The sequence below is a fragment of the Drosophila arizonae genome, chromosome X (assembly GCF_054131065.1).
Source record: "Drosophila arizonae isolate 15081-1271.41 chromosome X, UAZ_ARI_1.0, whole genome shotgun sequence".
In the NCBI taxonomy this organism is placed as follows: Eukaryota; Metazoa; Arthropoda; class Insecta; order Diptera; family Drosophilidae; genus Drosophila; species Drosophila arizonae.
Genome location: NC_142927.1, coordinates 22,218,618 through 22,237,837, shown reverse-complemented (window position 1 = coordinate 22,237,837; position 19,220 = coordinate 22,218,618). Strand labels below are relative to the sequence as shown.

Here is a 19,220-nt window from a genome sequence, read left to right as displayed (position 1 = left end):
TAGAAATACTCGTGATGGCTTGGATTTGTGAAATACTTAAAGATAGGAATTACCCCAAATGGGCTGATATCTGGAAGCACTTTACTGAAAATTGAGTTCGATTTAATGGAAAAATATTTTTTATAGACTCTAGTATTTAGACTTTCCATTTGTGTTTTGCGTCAACGTAATCCAAGTTACACAGTCGACGTCGATAGGTCGTAAAACGAGCAAATGGATTATTTTTAAGCAGCTGTCGTCAACTATCTTACAAAGTGTATTTTATTGATTTAAATATAGAATGCACTTCTAGAGTGCGAGCAAAATTTACATATTGGATATATTAAACATTATTATGAAAACGGAAAACTATTGATATTGATAGCTTCCAATAAGGTTCTGGCTTTTGTAAAAAATAAACTTAGAGAACCACAAGCTCGTCACTATCTTCACTGCCTCTTACAGATTACAAATATTTCCATACAAAAAATTGTATAACAATTTCAGGAATTTATTTGATAGCTGAATACGCATATCAAAATTTATTGCTAATATTCACAAATTAAAATTATATATACAAAACAAATATATAAGTCTAATTGAAACACCACAATTTTATATATAAATTATATACACATCATATTTATATGCATTATAAACATTATCACTTAACAGTGTAAATATGTTTATCAAAAGATGCAGAGCTTTTATTTCCTCAGTTAGTATCATGTGTCATACGTCTTCCGGTGCATGCATATCAGTTACCTTAAAATAGGTTCTCATAGCAGCTTAAGTGGCACTGTTCCTAACTATAAATGCATATAAGTTGATACAGTAATCTGTGCTATTAAGTAACAGCAAGGCTTCTGTCGTATGCTAAGCGTATTTAAAATATATTAATTTGGCAATTTGAATATTTTGCAAAAATTCCCTACATAATTTATATCATACTCAATATTTACGAGTTTTGTTTATCATTATTTAATTCACTGATTTATCCCACTTTTATTTCCCGGTTAATTCATTGATTGTGTGGCCGTGCAAAATATATTGCATACATTTAGGCAGCGGCTAATATCATTCGAAGAGCTTTTTGGTGTGTGTCTCGGCTAAAATTGTATATTCATTTATCGCTTGAACAAATTAAAGATTATAACCGCATATGCATAAAATACTATTCAACGGAACAATTGTTAATAAAAACGGTTAGCTAAATTTAATTATTAGAGTAAGCGTATTTCAGCTTATCAAATAAATCCAATGGATTTCATAGTTGATTTTTTTTTTTTTTTTTTTTTTTGTATATTTATTTTAAGCGCTGAATCTGTACAATGCAAGTTTAGCAAGTTTAGTCACCAGGGAGGGGGGGGGGGGGGTGATATGGATTCTATTAATGTGGCAGGGGATAGAGGAAGAGGAAAATGGCCCCAGCCATCACTCACGTGCACCTTTCCGGGGAACCGCTGGACCTTTGCTTCCTCTCGTCGGGGATCCTCTCGTCTTTCTCTCGCTAGCTGCCCCTCCTTGCTCCCACAAATACGCCGCCGGCCTTGATTTTGTGTTTATTAATCTTTATTGTGCTGCGCTCTTCGCTTACGTTTTCAATTCAAATCTTTTCTCACTTCACTCTGTAACAATCCTCTTAAATTTTCAACTTAAGCTAACGTTCATATCCGCTCCTCTCGGCGGCCACTTATTAATTTGCACTTAAACTAAACTTTAGAACACTCCCGCTCTTCTCGGCGGTCATTACTTAACTACCCAGACTATCGCCTCTGACCCACGCTCAAAGCGCTCGGCGTCGGCAGCGCAACTCTCCACCGCGAACTCTCCACGCAGGGTTGCGCCGCCGATCGCCGATAATTTAATTTAATTTGAATTCAACTTGTGCCTAAACAATCTTAATTTTACCAGCTTTTAACGTTGCTATCTATAACTTAATGGTAATGCTTATTCTAACTTTACTAAGTAACTTCTATTCTAACTTAACGCTACCAACCCCTATTCCGGCTCCTGTGGCCGCCACCGTGATGTTGTAGGTGGCATCAGCAGACGATACCTTGAATCGTGTGCGGCGATGCCGCCGGCTACAGGCGTCAACCTCCCTCCTTAGCAGATCGACCACCTCCTTCGTCAGCATTGTACCTGTCGGGCGTACTGTCCACATCCACGGGATGAGGGGGAGCATGTCTCGCTCCGTCACATCCTCGTCGCCCGACCAAGACGACCTATCCGTCGGCCAACTTTCGAGGACAGCGTCTAGCTCCCTCCTGGGGTCCGCTACGCCCCCGCGGGAAGCCTCTAGCCTCCGCCTCCGCCTCTCGGGTCGCAATTCGGCGAAACTCATCCGTCGTCTCCGGTGGGCGGGCTCGACGTAGCGCGATGCTCTAGTGGTTGCCGGGAGATTGTGTCGCCACCACATCCAATATCCCTCGGCGGTAAAGATGTCGATACCTCTGTGGCTGTAGTGATTCGATGTCCGGCACGAACCGCGTATACCACGACGGCATCCCTGAGCATTGCCGCGACTCCCTGAAGAAACTCCGCTTCTTCCGACTCAGCTTGAGGCTGACTTCTCTCAGCCTGCGGAAGACCTCGCTCAGATCTGCTACATGTTGCTCTTCCGTGGCACCAATCAACACAATGTCATCCAACGCGCTCTGGAATGCTGCGCCTACAGAAAGTAGCCCGAACGGCGTCACCGGCCGCTGTGATCGCCTTCCTCTTGGCACTGTGGACGTTGTGCACTCCCTGTTGTCCGCCGCCATTGGGATCCGCCAGTGTTTGCTGTCTAGATCCGTGGTGGGCATGAATCCGCGGATTGTGATTAATCCGCGGAACGGGGTAGGCCTCGGGGATCGAATGTGCATTGAGCTGCCGGTACTCCACGCACATGCGCCAATCTCCGGTCCTCTTCTTTACTAAGACGATGAGCGCTCTGTGCGGACTCCGCGATGGCTCGATAGCCCCAACTCGAATCAACTCGTCAATCATTCTCCTCATAGCTGGATTCTTGGGATAACACCTTCGCTTGAGAGGCTTTTCATCCCGCATCCTTATGATAAACTGGACACTCCTGCCAGTCCCTCAAAAAGCGCCGTCTCCGCTTCTAGGAACTCCTTAAACTCCTCCTCCAGGTGCTCCGGCCAACCGGCGTCGTTCGGGGAAGACTCTGCATTTTTCTTCCTCCTCCTCTTCCGCTGCTCGTGCGTCCCGCGCCGCTGGACTACCCCTTCCTTCCGCATCGTTGGCATGACGGTGTTGGTCCCTGGCATTCCCGTGCAGTATGGCCTGCTCGCCACACCGATAACACGCTCGTCGGGATCCTACTCCTGCGTCTGCCTCCTGAGTCATCATCTGGTGGACAGCCTCTCCAGTCGCTGCCACTGGAGTTGCCGCGCGTTCCGTCACCTGCCCTCTGAGCGCGGAAGGGGTTGTTAGGTCGACTCTCGACGGGACGGCCTTCGCTCCCCCTAAAGCCGCCTCCCTTCCATGTCCTCTCTTTTGTCTTTGAACATTCTCGTACTCCGCCGCCATCTGTGTAAGCTGCGTCAGTGTGGCGAAGTCGTGACGCCTTACGTACAGTTGATAGTCCGGGGCTACGTTTTCGTACGCTCGGTACAGCTCCTGCGCCGTGCTTTACTTCGCCTGGCGCATCAACAGCCTGAGCTCTATCAGGTAGTCCTTGAAACTTTCCCCCTCTCGCTGGTGACGCGCCCTTATTTGGTCTTCCAGACGTTCAAAGTACTGCGGGGCAGGAAAAAATTCATAAATTCTTTTCTGAAATCAGTCCACGACGACCAGAACCATTTCGCCGCTTTATCCACGAATACCTCGCTCATCGCTCGTGGCATCCGATCCAGCTCGATGCCGTAGGTAATCGCTCGCTCCTCCACGATCTCCACGAATCCTAACGGGTCTGTTCGGCCGTCGAATCTCATACCACATTTTCTCACTTGCTCGGCGACCTCACAAGGCGGGCGTCTCTCTGGCGGCCAGCCGACCAGCCTTTGGAGTCGTTGACAGTCTCAGTTCCAGAGGCTTACGCAGGTCTGGCTCCGATTTCTGATAGGCGCGGCTGCCTATGCTTGGCGCGGGTCCCCCCAGAACGAATTCGGACCCCTTCGAGTAACGCTTCTCAATCTCGGCCAATCTCGCCTTGGCCTCCGCCGAATAGATGTTACTTTGTGTGAACGCAGAGAGTCTCTTTCTCAGATCCTCTACTCGTCCCTCGCCGTCCAGCCCAAACTCTCGAGCTATTGTGATTAGCTCCTCCTTGCACCGCTGGTAGATCCAGCCGACGTTCAATCCTAGGATATGATATTCGGTGTCCTCCATTTTGAGTGTCCCGGTGATCTCTTTATTCCCATCCGCTTAATTTAGACTTATTCTATTACAGCTTACTCTATTCTTTTGCTCATTCTAACTTTATTCGTTTCTCTATTTTCGTTCGTTCGTCCCTTTTTTTTAACAATTATTTTATTCCTTTTCCTTTTGCATTTACTTTATTTTTCTTTTATTTTCTCTCCTTTCTTTTTTTTCCCTTTTCTCTTCTTGTCTTATCTTATACAATTTTATTTCCTTTTATCGTCTTAGCCTATTTTATTTCACTTCCTTTTGCCTTCTTAGCCTACTCTTTATTCGCTTACTCTAGTGTTATTCTACCTTCCTTTGTCTCCTCTTAATCTATTTCGCTTTATTTTACTTTTCTTCCCTTCTTTTCCTTGTTTTATTTATTTTATTTTTTTATTTACTCATCATTTTTTTCCTATTAACTTATCCTAGTTCTGATCGTTAAAAAAAAAAAAAAGAAAAAAGTAAAAATAACAAGTAAGAAAGCTCTAGTCGAGACTGCTCGACTACGAGATCCCCTGAACCCTTGGAGCAATAGATATTTCAATAATTATTCGCGTCTTTCAGCTTACACAAGAAACACGCACACACACACACACAGGCATACATATACACACACGCATACAGACACACATACACACACACACACACACGCATACATACACAAACGCATACACACACACATACACAAACACATACACACACACATACACAAACACATACACACACAAGCACCCACGCATAAACACGCATGGGCTGCAGTGTGCGCTTACTATGAGAACTTAATTGTTTAATAACTTTTTTTATGGACGTACGATCTTCATGAAACTTTCAGATTATGATTATAACATGGATATGCATATAATTGCCAAAGCACAAGTCTCTAGTATTTGAAATACGCTTTTTACAAAAGTGAGGGTGAGGGGGTGAATTTAAGGGTGGGGGGTAAATTTTAACAAAAACCGAAATTGTATAAATTGCATATAAGCATACATTAAAAATTTGGAGACTCTAGCAATAAAGGTGTAGAAGATATAATTTTATAACTGGTTTTCGATAAGGTTTTTTATCGATAAAAAAAGATCGGGATGAGTTATCGAATTTTAATGATAAACTTGATATGCGCGCTGTAATTACGGACATTTTAAAAAAAATTTGAAGTCTCTAGCTCTTATATCTTCTGAAATCGACGCGTTCATACATACGGACAGACGGACAGACAGACGGACAGGGCCAAATCAACTCAGCTCGTCACCCTGATCAAGAATATATATACTTTGTGGGGTCTGCCACGCCTCCTTCTCCCTGTTACATACATTTCAACAAAACCATTATACCCTGATTTCCCATTGAAAATGGGTTCAGGGTATAAAAATATTACATGTTAAAATGGAACGTAAATAAATAAAATGGTTAAAAAAGAAGAAAAATAAAAATAAAAAAAGAGGAAGAAAAGAGAAACAATATGAGTGAATAATGCAAAAGTTCTATATATATACATACATGAAAATGCCTACATCAAAAAAGCAATATATATACATATACATACAAAGTGAAACGCGGTTCGATACAGCGAACATAATGAACGTGTTGTGATGCTCGAATAAACTTGTGCACTCCAAACTTTTCGGTCGAACCAATATTGGACGACATACGACTCGTTGCACAGACATGCAAATACCTCACATATACTAACATATACGAACCAAACCAATATAATGCAATACAATCGGAGTTCGAACACGTTTTAAAAAACTGATTCCAAATACTAGAAGCAGGGCAAAGATTAGTACTAGTCTGACGGACATTAGAGAAACTCGGACAGTTGCTAGGACTGAAAACATTACACCTATGACTTCTACCTCTAGCTCTCCCCCACCTAACCAAATGATGGCTAGTCAAGCCGATATAATGAATACTCTAAAAATTCCAGATGCTATCCGTTTTCTGCCATCTTATGATGGAAACCCCAAAACACTTAGCGAATTTATAACCAACGTTGAAGAAATCCTTCTGCTCATTAGAGGTACCGATCAAACACCTTATGGTCAAATACTCCTTAGAGCCATTAGGAATAAAATTGAGGGAAAGGCCAACGAAGCAATTATAGAAGGGGCTAGCCTCAACTGGGACGAAATCAAGGAGGCACTCTTACTGTATTACGCATTGTATGAATTACATAACCTATTACAAAATCCGCTCCCAATTCAAACACTCTACTGTAGTATGTCCACTTTATCAAATGTTCACTGTACTCAGTAACATATATATTTACATATGCAAAGAATGTCACAAATACATTGTTACAATTAAACAGCAATATTCATACATAACTCGCAGTCACAACATAAGAGGTAATATGATCACTCTCAAGTGCATGTGCCTTAACAGAGTACTAACTCCGCTGAGTCGGCATATTTTACATGCGCGACTGTTTCGTAAACAAGTGGACACATTACCCCCTCTCCGTCTGCGACTCTCGCTAGACCCTTAAGCTAATACATAAACACTTATACCTAAGCATATATGTATATGTACGAAGTCGCTCCGCTGCTGGCGTAACCGGCAGCACAGCTATGCGGCTCTAGCTATAAGAATATAATATATATTCTGTAAATGATTTATTAAAAGAAGTCTAAAAAGGCACAGACGTGCCACTGAAAATAAATGTTTTATAAAATAACAAATGAAATCGACTATTTAATATCCAACAACAATTCATACCAACAAACTCTCAACTTGTGTTCAATAAGATTCAACATCAATAAGATTCAACATTCAACAGGTATTAAAGGTCCTTTAGTCACAGCAGTCAGGGCTATGAAACCTACAAATCTTCGAGAAGCTTTAGAGTGGGCTTGGAAGGAACGTGAAATCTATTTTACCCAAAATACACAGAAAAGACAAATACAGAACCGCAGAATCGAAGACTCTAATCCCAGTACTTCTAGACAAAGTTACCAAGACTACAACAATCGAAACAAACAATCTGACAAACGACGGAAATGAATACAAAAAGAAAAATCGTAATTACCGGGCTATAATGCCAAAAGGGATATTAAGAACGCCAACAAAGATAAATACCCTCACGAACCAGAAAGAAAAGGCCTTTTGCACAACGTGCGAACAGAATCTCAATTACATAATTATATTGAGCAGCCAAATTTTCAGGCAAAAGCCTTCAACAGCAATCAGGATACTTAATAAACAGAAACTTAGGATCACCACTCCCATATATCGAACTAGCATTTATACCCCACCAACCCCTAAAGTTTCTTATCGATATGGGAGCAACCTCCTCCTTTATCAACCCAAAATTAATTAAACACACAAATACAATACGACTGCAAAAGCCTGTGTATATTAAGACAGCATTAAAAACACACACATTACACACCAAGAATTTTCATTGAATTTTCCGATCCTACTCCATACTCACTGCTATTGTTTGCTTTTCACGACTATTTCGATGGTCTCATTGGAATTGACATTCTTCAACAACTTGAAGCGGTTGTCAATATTCACCCACTATAGAGCAAGAATCCAAAAAGATAATACCAATCCATGTAGATCTGAAAGAGGGCAGTTTCTACTTCGAACCTACTTCAATATCAAAAGACCTATTCATATCAGGCGGGCTTTATTCCGCAAAGAATAATATCAGCCTGATGGAAATAAATAACATTTCTAATCAAGAGCAAAAGTTCTGTCTAGAATCTCATCTGAAAACATCCAAGTACGAACAATTAAACTTCCTCGAAGTACATACAATAGTTGAGACCAAAAATAGAGACTTCCAACCCAATATCCAAACAGACCACCTAAATAACGAAGAACTTCAAGAGCTCAAAAAACTTTGCTTACAATTTCCAAACCTTTTTCATACTGAAGGCAAATCCCTAACCTTTACAAGCTTAGTTAAGCACAAAATCAGGACAACTGATCAGATTCCAATTCACTCAAATCCATTCCGTTATAGTCCGAAAGAAAAAAAAAAGAATTAAATGCCCAAATTCAACAACTTCTCGATCAAAATATAATCCGACATAGTTATTCACCTTGGAGCTCTCCGACATTTCTCGTAGCTAAAAAGAAAGATAAGTCTAACCTCGAAAAATGGAGATTGGTTATCGATTAGCGAAAGCTAAATGAGAAAACTATCAAAGATAAATACCCGATGCCCAACATTAACATCTTAGATAGAATAGGCATGGCAAAATACTTCACAGCCTTAGATCTAGCCAGCGGATACCATCAAATCGAGATGCATCCAAAAGACATGGACAAGACAGCTTTCCCCACAACAGATGGACATTACGAATTTCTTAGAATGCCTTTCGGCCTAACTAATGTGCCCGCCACTTTCCAACGATAAAGGATAATATCCTAACCGATTTAAATAAAAAATGTTGCTTAATATATCTAGATGATATAATCATATTTTCATCCTCACTCCAAGAACACATGCTGCACTTACATACAGTCTTTATCAGATTAAACGACGCAAACTTAAAACTGCAGCCTAATAAGTCCGATTTCCTAAGAAAAGAGATAGAATACTTAGGTCACATAATAACAGAAAAAGGGATTAAACCAAACCCCAAAAAGATTGAAGCGATAAAAGCTTTCCCAATCCCAAAAACTAGGAAACAAATAAAATTTTTTCTAGGCTTGTTGGGCTATTATCGTAAGTTTATTAAAGATTTTGCCAATTTTACGAAACCATTAACCCCACAATTAAAAGGAAAATCTTCTGTAAAACTCAGTAACGAATTTATCAATGCTTTAGAAATATGCAAAACACTCCTCTGCAATGACCCAATACTACAATATACAGACTTTAACAAACCATTCACCCTCACTACTGACGAGAGTAATGTAGCAATTGGTGCCGTGCTATCACAAGGCTTCAACAATACTGAAAAACCAATCTCTTTTGCTAATAGAACCTTAACGGATACTGAACTAAACTATTCCACAGTAAAAAAAGAAATGTTAGCAATTATATGGGCAGCGAAACACTTTCGACCATACTTATATGGCCAAAAATTCAAAATAGTTACAGATCACAGACCATTAACATGGCTGATGAACTTTAAAGAACCGAACTCCAAATTAGTTAGGTGGAAATTACAGTTATTAGAATACGATTACGAAAAAGAATATAAAAAAGGTTCAGAAAACGTAGTAGCATTACGACAGAAATAAATACAAATGAAGTACTTAATATACGAGCAGAACATATACAAAAAACTGACAAACCAAGTAACGAGTATAATATACAGATAGTTTTTCAGAAGGACAAAAAATCACAATTAGTTTCAACGGCCCCTTTTAAGAACAAATTTAGAAGAATTATTTCAGAAACCATTTTCGTAAAAGAGAAAGTAGCTGAAGCGCTTGCAAAAATTCTCAAGCCACACAAAACTTATGCGATTTTAGTATCAGACGATATCTTTAAAGTTATCGAAGAGGCCTCATCAGAATATTTCCTACCTACTAAATTATATCAAATAATAAGATGTACAATCATACTAGAAGACATAACAGAAGCTAGTAGACTAGAAACTGAAATCAAAGAATACCATAAGAATAGTAATCACAGAGGAATCGATGAAACGGTAGCCCACCTAAAAAGAAAATTTTACTCACCACAACTAAGAGCAATAACAACAAAAATCATTAACAGTTGTGACATCTGCCAAACCCTAAAATATGACCGCCATCCGCAAAAACTAAAATACCAAGAAACTGAACTGGTCAGAGTTTTCGGGAAGAATCCTTAAAGACTTCTGTACCCAATATTCTATCGAACTCCACATTACTTCATTTCAACAATCCTCAAGCAAGTTCACATTCAGAAGAGGGCAATTTGATGGGCACAAAGTTGGGCTCCACATCGTGGTTGATCTGCGACAATTGTGGTGGCAGCAGCAGTGGTGGCACCGGCACTACTACCATAATACATCCGCACCACATCAGCATGTGACACAGGAGACACAGCACATCATTAACAACAACAATAGCATCTATAAGTATAGAAGCCTGTGCGAAGACCAGCACCGGCCACGCCCAGCGCGTAAAGCTGGGCCCTGGGACCGACAGTGCTACAAAGAGCACGCAACTTAGTATTAAATTAGAGTTAATTATATTAAAGTTAACACCATCCAGTGCGCAGCACTGCCTCTCTTCCCCTACCCTCAACCTCTCAAACCTAATACCACCGCGCCTACGCTTTAATTACCCACTTGACAATCGCAACACAGTTGCGATTACGCTGACGCTTGAAGCGGCGAGTCGACACCGGAAGCCAATGCGCAACTTCAGCGGTGCCTATTGGAAACCGCTTATGCTGCCAAGAGTTCAACGGCTAAGAACCGCTGATGCCGTTGTTGCTCCGCTATGACGCCAGCTGGAATAGGACGCTGACGTTGCATACGCCGCTGCTCCGCTTCTGCGGCTCTGCGACTGCGACTGCGACGAGCTCACCAGGCCTGGAAGAAGAACTGGGGAGCTGGCCACTGGCCAACAAAAACGGCAGTTCCAGACGACACGCGGAGTTATCAAGATCATTCTATCTCTAATCAAGAAAGACTAACGAATACTTTATTAATAAACTTATAACGTTTGATTAAAACCCTTGGGGTTCTCATTTACTTGATCATGTCCATCACAACCAGCATCCTTTAGTAAGTATTCCAAGATACGTGGTTGTCGCCCATGCGAGCAACTCAAACGAACCCAGGAATGTGAGTGTCCTTCATGAGAACGACAACACATTACTTAACTGGCGCCCGAGCAGGGACCACTTCGATTGTGTGATGTGTCATAAAACAATGTAATTAGTGCCACAATTCTCTGAATGAAATTAAATTAAAAAGTGAAAATTAAAAAGTGGAAAATTTTTATTTCTCATTGTGCCACTGTTATGCAGTTAAAATACAAGACAAATCAAATAAAATCAAAATTTTTTCTTCGTAATTGCAGCAAAAGAGTGATGGAAAAAAAGAAAAAAACGCAAAAACACGAAACAAAAACAAAATATCAAGTAATGAAATGTGATAGTGTCATTCGTTTTTTTTTCTTTTTCGCTGCCCTCTTTTGCGCTAGCGCTGCATGCAAGTAAATAATTGCAGCAAAAAAGAATAAAAAAAAAACAAAAACAAGAAGAGCTGCATAACAACAAGTGTAATATGACGCAATGAAGTGAAGAATTTTTTTCCACTTATATAAAGTAAATTCAAATGTTAAAATAATTAAGAGAATTTGTGAGTGCTGTCGTTATAAAAAATGAAAGAGGCTGTGATAAATGTGTATGCATTCTCTATACTAAGAGATGCGTGGGTTCGATTCTCTTCGCGGCCTGATATGAAAAAATAAAAAAAAAAATCGAAAAGCCGGCGGCAAATATTTAGTGGGCAGTGCACTTATAATGTGTGATGTCGGGGTTCGACTCCCTGTCGTGCGGTGACATTCGAGCTGAATTATTAAAAAAATGTTTTTTTTTTCTAAATGAAATAGTGCAGTTGAGATGGTCATGGCTAAAAAATATTAGTGGGCATTGTATATTCAATGTCGGGGTTCGACTCCCCGCCATTCGATCACCAAACTGATAAAAACGACACATCTTGCGATCGATAGGCAGCTTCGACCTGCAAGTGGCATTTGTAGTAATAAGAGATAACCACTGTGGCAGCTGCGAACTGCAAGTGGCATTTTAATAAAAAAACATAAGGGAAACAAAGCAACAAAAACAAAGTGCTGTGAGTGCAATTGTGTTTCATGTGAATAAAAGTGTGTGGTGATGTGCTGTGTGCCGTTGGAAAGGCCTTGCAATAAGAAAAATGAAATTAAAAAGAGACATTGCGTTTGGCTGCCCAACGGTTCGTGGAATCGTCCTTACCCCAGTAGGCTGTAACAGGCTAAAAAGGATAATAAGGGCCTCCCGTTAAGTGCAAACTCACCCCACTTTGACGCGCGCACAGTGCAACCCACACTTGTGCACGAATAAAGTTTTTGTCTAAAAGTGTATGACACTAAAAAATACCCTATAAGTAAAAAAAATAAAAATACTACGAAAAAGTAAATAAATAAAGTTAAAGAAAATAATAATAAAAAAAAAAAAAAAAAATTTCTGTTTTTTTTTTTCTTCTTTTCAATTGCAACCTTATTTTGGTATTTCACTAATCGAACTTTATATCTTCAACAGATCTGAGAATATATACACAAGCAGACACACGCACATTTAAGAATTAAGACCACAACAACACTGGGTAAGTGACGCACTGTCTCCTCTTGGCTAAAAACAAAAAAAAGAACAAGATAAAAAAATAAAAAAAAGAAAACAGATAAAGCAAATTAGTATTTTCGCATCATATTGTTGTATCCTTGTTGTCTTGATCTTCATTCGAAAAAAGTAATAATGTCCGTGTCCGAAAGGGAATTGTCCGAAATGAGGGAGTCTCTAGGTAGATTCGAAGCAGCTTTATCGTTGCTCACGAATCAGAACGCCGCGCAGAGGGAGGAATTGAATGAAGCTTTGGCTAAAATCAACTCCTTGGAGGGTGACCTTGCCAGGGAACGCGAATCCCGCAACCCCACGGTGGAGGAGCCGCGGCCTTTAGCTCGTCCTCGCAACATCTTTGACCTAGCGGAATGTAATAAGATTCCGGAATGTGTGAAGGATTTACAAACCTTCGAATTTTATGACGAACGCCTCTCTAGCGTACCATATATAGAGTATGGTACGTGTGACGGGGCTAAGCTGCAGTTTCTAATAGACACTGGAGCCAACAAGAACTTTATTTGCCCCAGAGTAGCCACCGGTTGCACCGACTTGTCAAAACCATTTCTGGTGCACTCCGCGGGTGGCAGTATCACCGTTAGGCAACACCTGACAGGTTCCTTTTTCAGTTCAATAGGTAATAGTACTCCCCTTACTTTTTATGTACTTCCGGGTTTGCAGTCGTTTGACGGGATTATAGGCGACGACAGCCTTAGAGAGTTAAACGCAGTCATAGATAGGAAGCAGGATCTTCTCACGATAGATCCGGGGGTGAAGATTCCGCTGTTTGCCAAGAGATCGCGATCCGTGAATGTCTTATTAGATGGCATACACTCAGACGAAATACGAAAGGCACTCGATCTTCTACTAGAAGAATTCGCGGATGTATTTCGGCCTCTCACTCCAGGACGCACGGTCCAGACAGCAGTCAGAGCGGAAATACGTACCACGACTCAGGAGCCTATTTATTCCAAGATTTACCCATACCCAGCACATATGAGGGAGGAAGTAGAGAAGCAAATTAAAGAGTTGGAGAAGGAAGGAATAATCCGACCATCTACGTCAACTTTAGCCAGTCTTGGCACGGCAAAGTATTTCGCGACACTTGACCTGACTTCAGGATTTCATCAGGTGCTAATGAAAGAAACCGATATGCAGAAGACGGCATTCTCGACTCTAAATGGCAAATATGAGTTTACTCGATTGCCTTTCGGCCTGCGGAATGCCCCCGCCATATTTCAGCGCATGATCGACGATGTGCTCAGGCCATTTATTGGTAAAATATGCTACGTTTATGTAGACGATATAATCGTCTTCAGCGATAGCTATGAAAGTCACTGGGAACACTTGCGACAGATTTTCAAAACACTTCGCGAAGTGGAATTGAAAGTTAACCTCGAGAAGACACATTTCTTGTCTACTCAAGTGGAGTTCTTAGGTTACATTGTCACCTCCGACGGTATAAGACCGGATGCCAAGAAAGTTGAAGCTATTCAGAAATTGGCGCCGCCGTCTAACGTCAAAGAACTAAAGAGTTTCCTTGGTATGACTTCCTACTATAGGAAGTTTATTCAAGATTACGCAAAGATCGCAAAGCCCCTAACCAACCTGACAAGAGGCGAAGGCGCAGGAGTCAAAGCCTCACAATCAAAGAGGGTTCCCATCGAACTTGACGAGTCATGTTTGAAGGCCTTTGAAGAGTTAAAAATTCTACTCTCATCTTCAGAGGTTTTAGCTTTCCCTGATTTTCATAAACCGTTCCATCTGACTACTGACGCGTCCAGGTATGCATTGGGTGCAGTCTTGTCTCAAGTCAAAGATGGGAAAGACAGGCCAATAGCGTACATTTCTAGGTCACTAAATAAAACCGAAGAAAACTACGCCGCCAACGAGAAAGAGATGCTGGCAATTATATGGGCTTTAGATAACCTACGTTCGTACCTCTATGGAGCCGGTTCTATTAAAATATTCACAGATCATCAGCCCCTTACATACTCTCTCGGGAGTAGGAACTATAATGCTAAATTGAAAAGGTGGAAGGCAAGAATCGAGGAGTACAATTGCGAGTTACTTTATAAACCCGGGAAGTCTAACGTAGTGGCGGACGCACTTTCTCGCCTCCCACTTCAGCTAAACGCACTAGATACAGATTCCATAGCTACAGTGCATAGCGCACTCCAGGACGCGACAGACCTCGTACCTCGTGTAGAAGCTCCTATTAACGTCTTTAGAAATCAAATAATCTTCGACTCCGATGCGAGTACTTATTCTCTTGAAACGCCATTTCCCGGCTATACTAGACATATTATTCCTCTGAATGATGACGCGAGACGATCTTTGAGAGAGATACTGAAAGAGCGTCTACGTCCGACAGTCATTAATGGAGTAAAGATTCCTGACGATCATTTACAGTCTTTTCAAGAATGTTACCAAGAGACATTTTCCCTTTTTAAAATTAGAATAGCGCAAAGGCTCGTCAAAGACATCGTTGACGAAAATGAAATTATGCTGGCTATAGAGCGGGAGCATTCCCGAGCTCATAGGAATGCGAGAGAGGTCAGACTGCAATTATTAGACAGCTGTCACTTTATGAAAATGGCTAGTCGTATTAGAGCCTTCACGGCCACTTGCCAGATTTGCAAGTATCAAAAGTATGACCGACACCCAAGCAAGCCATTCCTGCAGCCTACGCCTATACCGACTCGTCCATGCGAAATATTGCACGTAGACATCTTCATGTTAGAAGGGAAGAAATATCTTAGTTGCTTGGATAAGTTTTCCAAGTTTGCTAAGCTTTTCCCTCTAGAGTCGAAATCGGCGCTACATTTGCGTGAAGAACTGGTTAAGGTCCTACATTACTTCTCGGTACCAAAGATGATGGTGTCCGACAATGAGCGGGGTCTGCTATGCCCTACAGTCCTGAATTTCCTCAAAATCTTGGGCATCCAAGTCTACTACGCACCTTCACAAAAAAGTGAGGTTAACGGTCAAGTAGAAAGATTTCATTCCACATTCCTGGAGATCTATTGTTGCCTTAAGCAAGAATACCCAACCTGTACGATCAGTGAACTTGCTGATATTTCGGTCGATAGATATAATAACTCAATTCACTCTGTCACTCAGAGGAAACCTACTGACGTTTTTTTCAATCGAGCCGCTACTATGGACCTACAGAAACTTGTAGAAATAAAGCATAGGGAGTATGAGGATATCCGGGGTTCGCTACAACATAAGCAAGAGATATCTAATAGCAACAAGAACAAGAATAGGTCCACACCAGTTCAGTACCAGCCTGGACAAGAGATATTTGTAAGAAACAATCAGATAAAAAGCAAGGATAAAAATCGTTTTAACAAGGAGGTAGTCGAACAAGATAACAGGGTTACGATAAAGACGCGAACGGGTAAATTTTTTCACAAGTCCCACGTGAAAAAGTGAGGACTCTTATAAAAGTAACGTATTCTTCTGTTCTTATGCCAAGTGGAGGACACTGTGTCCTTATCAAACACTCACACCCACACGGTTCATATACGCATGCTTGCCTTTTTCCAAATAAAAGCTATATTGTTTGATTGTCAATTTCATTTAGATTTAAACAAAATTGTTAGCATTAAGCGAAAACTTTTATTGTACTACTAACTTCGTATTACTAACACAATATTCAACATTCGCATCTCATTACTATCATTACTAACTTCAACTCGAGCGATTCGAATGTTTAAATACGACGGCCCACTGGTGACGCTAAAACAAGGCAGCGGGTGGAGAGTTGATGGGTATTTCAACTTGATCCACATGGTAAATTTAGAGGAGATAGAAGCTGCTATAGAAGCAACAAGGAATGAAGCGCGGGAATTGAACGCGGGACAGATCCGAGTCCTAGCGTTCCACCATATGGAGCAGGCACAACAGATGCTCTCGAAGCTATCGAGAGTGAGGAAAACCCGGTCAATTGACTGGCTTGGATCGGCGTGGAAATGGATTGCAGGATCGCCGGACGCTTCAGACTGGAACGCTATCCTCAACGTGCGGGATAGTCTCGTGGAAAACAACAATCAACAATATAAAATCAACGACAAGCTCTTCGAGACATCACGGAAATCCCTGGAGGCGCTCAATACAATGATTGAGAGGGTCAACACAATTGACAACAACGATCAGGCTGCCATGATTGTTTTACATAAGGCCATGTTGCTGGAGAGTCAAGTGGGTGAGCTGAGCAGAGCTTGCCAGTTTGCGAAGGCGGGCCTAGTAAACAGTAATTTACTAGACGAGGCTGAGATACGAGCGCTACTCAAGGAAATGGACTCTTTGCCGTATCAGAGTGCCGTGGAAGCCACGGAGTTCGCGAAGCCTATCATCGTAACAAATGGCACCGCATTACTTTATGTATTGGCGCTGCCAAAGGTGGCCGCTAAGGAGTACCAGATGTTGGTCATCCGGCCAACGATCCGCGCTAACAGGCACATCGACGTTAACTTCGGAAAGTTGCTGGTGGCCCCGGACGAGACGTTCGCTATAACCAAAGACTGCCTTACAATAGGCAACACCAGCGTTTGTGCGGAGGAGCACCTGACGCCGTTGAGCGAAACGGACTGTATCCCTAGAATATTGAAGGGAGGAAACGCCGAGTGCCATTACGTGACATCCAGTCGACGCGTGGTGGAGCTACTGGAAGACGGAACCCTGTTCTTTACAAACTACAATGGAACTATATACACAGAGGGACAGAGCTACAGCCTCAATGGGACATACCTTATACAGTTCGCGAACGAGACGGTAACTGCGGGCAACAAAACTTTCAGAAGCCATTCGCACACGCGCCTGATAGCCATGCCCACCGTGGTCACGAATCTGACAAGTTTGGGCTACCACCTCAACCTGGAGCTGATACACGGGTTAAGCACAAAGAACTTGAATCTACTCCAAACAATGCGAAGAAGGTTAACAATATCTTCTACTACGGAAATCGTTACGATTTTTGTAGTGATATTTGCTATCTTCATATTTTGGAGGAAGGTCACTCATCAGCAAGCATCTCCAGAAACCGACAAAGACGTGGAATCCAATGCTACTCAAACGGAGGACATCACTGCAACCGATCATAAAGACGTTTAATCTGCGGGACGCAGATATTTAAGGGGGGAGAAGTTAACACCATCCAGTGCGCAGCACTGCCTCTCTTCCCCTACCCTCAACCTCTCAAACCTAATACCACCGCGCCTACGCTTTAATTACCCACTTGACAACTATTTATGCTGACATCTAAGCGGCTGCGCCACTTCGACCCAGCTATTGCAACACAGTTGCGATTACGCTGACGCTTGAAGCGGCGAGTCGACACCGGAAGCCAATGCGCAACTTCAGCGGTGCCTATTGGAAACCGCTTATGCTGCCAAGAGTTCAACGGCTAAGAACCGCTGATGCCGTTGTTGCTCCGCTATGACGCCAGCTGGAATAGGACGCTGACGTTGCATACGCCGCTGCTCCGCTTCTGCGGCTCTGCGACTGCGACTGCGACGAGCTCACCAGGCCTGGAAGAAGAACTGGGGAGCTGGCCACTGGCCAACAAAAACGGCAGTTCCAGACGACACGCGGAGTTATCAAGATCATTCTATCTCTAATCAAGAAAGACTAACGAATACTTTATTAATAAACTTATAACGTTTGATTAAAACCCTTGGGGTTCTCATTTACTTGATCATGTCCATCACAACCAGCATCCTTTAGTAAGTATTCCAAGATACGTGGTTGTCGCCCATGCGAGCAACTCAAACGAACCCAGGAATGTGAGTGTCCTTCATGAGAACGACAACACATTACTTAACTGGCGCCCGAGCAGGGACCACTTCGATTGTGTGATGTGTCATAAAACAATGTAATTAGTGCCACAATTCTCTGAATGAAATTAAATTAAAAAGTGAAAATTAAAAAGTGGAAAATTTTTATTTCTCATTGTGCCACTGTTATGCAGTTAAAATACAAGACAAATCAAATAAAATCAAAATTTTTTCTTCGTAATTGCAGCAAAAGAGTGATGGAAAAAAAGAAAAAAACGCAAAAACACGAAACAAAAACAAAATATCAAGTAATGAAATGTGATAGTGTCATTCGTTTTTTTTTCTTTTTCGCTGCCCTCTTTTGCGCTAGCGCTGCATGCAAGTAAATAATTGCAGCAAAAAAGAATAAAAAAAAAACAAAAACAAGAAGAGCTGCATAACAACAAGTGTAATATGACGCAATGAAGTGAAGAATTTTTTTCCACTTATATAAAGTAAATTCAAATGTTAAAATAATTAAGAGAATTTGTGAGTGCTGTCGTTATAAAAAATGAAAGAGGCTGTGATAAATGTGTATGCATTCTCTATACTAAGAGATGCGTGGGTTCGATTCTCTTCGCGGCCTGATATGAAAAAATAAAAAAAAAAATCGAAAAGCCGGCGGCAAATATTTAGTGGGCAGTGCACTTATAATGTGTGATGTCGGGGTTCGACTCCCTGTCGTGCGGTGACATTCGAGCTGAATTATTAAAAAAATGTTTTTTTTTTCTAAATGAAATAGTGCAGTTGAGATGGTCATGGCTAAAAAATATTAGTGGGCATTG

At 41.5% G+C, this 19,220-nt stretch overlaps 1 protein-coding gene across 5 annotated transcripts in view; it reads right to left on the bottom strand.

The window, feature by feature from the left end:
• Positions 1–19,220, bottom strand: part of LOC108618495 (uncharacterized) — a 49,361-nt gene that overhangs the window by 13,067 nt on the left and 17,074 nt on the right. The window contains exons 1-2 of one of the 5 annotated variants that reach the window (XM_089475727.1): positions 3,813–11,742; positions 1,422–3,726 (exon numbers count right to left, since the gene is read on the bottom strand). The exons of 2 other annotated variants lie outside the window; for them this stretch is intronic. The gene's annotated coding sequence lies outside the window, so the exon portion shown is untranslated. Of the gene's footprint in view, positions 1–1,421; positions 11,743–19,220 lie in introns of those variants that run through there. 2 more of the 5 variants (XM_089475725.1, XM_089475726.1) reach the window with 2 other exon arrangements.